Source organism: Gambusia affinis, linkage group LG21 (assembly GCF_019740435.1).
Source record: "Gambusia affinis linkage group LG21, SWU_Gaff_1.0, whole genome shotgun sequence".
Taxonomy (NCBI): Eukaryota; Metazoa; Chordata; class Actinopteri; order Cyprinodontiformes; family Poeciliidae; genus Gambusia; species Gambusia affinis.
The window spans coordinates 717,501-720,000 of record NC_057888.1 but is presented as its reverse complement, the minus strand read 5'-3'; the positions used below and the strand labels follow the sequence as shown (position 1 = coordinate 720,000).

The 2,500-nt window shown below is 42.6% G+C and overlaps 1 protein-coding gene across 2 annotated transcripts in view; it reads right to left on the bottom strand.

The window, feature by feature from the left end:
- rreb1a (ras responsive element binding protein 1a) overlaps window positions 1–2,500 on the bottom strand; it is a 42,960-nt gene that overhangs the window by 19,841 nt on the left and 20,619 nt on the right. The window contains exon 2 of one of the 2 annotated variants that reach the window (XM_044104947.1): window positions 1,008–1,112. The exons of the other annotated variant lie outside the window; for it this stretch is intronic. The gene's annotated coding sequence lies outside the window, so the exon portion shown is untranslated. The remainder of the gene's footprint in view (window positions 1–1,007; window positions 1,113–2,500) is intronic. 2 annotated transcript variants of the gene reach the window in all.

Genomic DNA, 2,500 nt, shown 5'->3' with positions numbered 1-2,500 from the left:
GACTGCTGTGTTTGCGGTGGAGCAAAGTGGAGTTTAGAACAGCCGTGATAAAGTGTTGAGATAGCATCAGCCGTGTGTTAGCTCCACTGTACGGCATACCGCAGCAGGGGCGGGGGGAGGGAAGCACCTCAGCCAATCAGAGAGCTCCTCTCAGAGTAGAGCGAGCTGCCGGCTCCCAGCCAATCAGGAGGCAGGTTCTTGTCCTCCCAGACACACAGGTTTATCCATCTCTGTGAGCCGCATTATCTCATCTACGGAAGCAGGCTGGGGACAGTTTGATGGTCTGGAAATTACTCACTGCAGTTTTTATTGTTTATAATAAATAGGACTGGTGTAAAGGAATCTAGGGAACATTTATACTAATAAACGCTGAATAAACAGCTTAGATTTGCTAGTTTATTTTATCTAAACTGACATTATTATGTATGTTTAACTGTGTTAAAGATAGTGATGTTTTTAAAACATTATCTCTAATTTATAATAGTAAATTTTAGTTTAATTTGATTGATCATCACAATATTTGCCAACATCATTGCTAGTAATGTAAAATATTTCTCCTCTAATATTGTGCAGCCAAACTTTCATACCACATCTTAATTATAGAAATATAAAATTTCAGCTTCAGAACTTTGTGATTTTAACTGGACCCAGATCCCGTTTTACACCCTGAGATTCTTGTTTGAAGTAAAATCCTGATATTTGCCTGAAGATAATATTTGCTGACCCCTGAAAGGGTCAACAGGTCTCCCTGGATGACCCCGGATGACCTCTGGCTGCATCTGTAAACAGAAGAAGTGAGGCAGGAAGCTGCAGCTGAGGAAACGGAGACATCCAGGGAGTAGACAGAGCCCAACGAGCACCGTGGTGAGAAACAGAAACAAACTTCCATCATTTCAGAGAGAAATCTGACAGGAAGGAGGCGGCAGGTTTACAGGTGGATGGACAGAGAGGAGCAGGGGTCAGAGGTCAGCGATGGAAGAAGGGATGAGAGGGAGGAGCATATTTACCCGTTCTTTTTCGTTAATCAACGCTCGCTCGCTCGTTCGCTCGAGTCTCAGGGGGCGGGGCGGAAGGGGGCGGGGTTTGTGTTTGAGTCTGAAGGAGCGATCACACTGCGGGGGGGAAACAGAGACACGGTCAGTAACACACACACACACACACACACACACACACACACACGACAGGAGACAACAGGAAGTAAACAACAACAAAAAGGCATCAAATAACAAAAAATCAAACTGGTTCTGAACTTTTAACAGAAAACATGTTCAGACGTCACAATAAATCTAGAATATTAAACAAAAACAAACCCAGCGTTAATAAACTTGTTAAAATCTGGATATTTAGTTTAAAATCCAGTTAGAAGTAAAATGATTAAATGTTTACTTTTTGTTCTTTTGGACGTTGAGAAGCTGAAATCAGAGTTTTGTTGATTTGTTTTTATTATAAAATGAATGTAAATAAAATAATAACAGAAACTGATATTTTCTCTCATCAGAACATTCTGTAATGACCGACCGACCCGGTTCCCGGTTCCTGGTTCTGGACCCATGTCAGGTCTGACAGCAGGTGATGTAAAGTCATTTTTTAAAATGTATAATCTGTTTCTGCTGTAAAGAAAATCTTCTGACTAATAAATGATATCTGGCAGGACGTCGTATCGGGTCAGAACCTCACGTTCACAAAGTCTTGATGCAAATATTGTGAATTATGACACAGAGATGAAAGTTTAATGAATTGATTAGAGAGAAGTATATCTATGAAAGGGTGAAGCGCTGATGGATGGATTATGATCCATAATCTGTGATCAGAGCTGAACGTTCAGTTTTTCTGAAGAGTGATTTCTGCAGACGGTGAAACGTTTCACCGGGTCTGAAAGACGTTCAGGGCTCATCAACAAATTAACTTTTTATTATTAATATGAAATGAAAAGAACAGATTTCATTCTGAATATATACGGCAGCAGTTCGTCTATTTAAAGTCCGTTTCTCTGCGATCAGATCTGGGATGTTGACCAACATGTAAACATAAACGATGCCACACCAGAAGAGGAAGTGACAAACAGGAAGTTGTTTTAGCATCTTGGACAGAAAGCTGCAGACGGTTTGTAATCAGCCTGCAGCAGCTCTGAAGCATCAACAGTTAAACTCTGAACACACGCAGCTCCAAATGTCTGAAGGTCAGAGGTCAGCCTGCTGATGTAATCAGCGCTGCCTGATAGCGCTAACGGGAGCGCCATGCGGGGCCGCTGCGGCCCGATGCATGATGGGAAGCCAACAGATACCTGGTATCTGCAGTATGTAGGCCAAAGTCAGATAACAAGGACACCCTGTACGTCTGTATGGAGCGTTTGATACAATAATGACAGCTGGACGGCAGCGGATCCAAAGGAGGAGTCAAAATAAGAACATCCAGCAGAGGAGGAAGAGGATGCTGGAGCAGAGGAAACAAAGGCCGTGTCTGCTGCAAATGGAGGCTTAGCCTCTTAGCACAAAGAGGG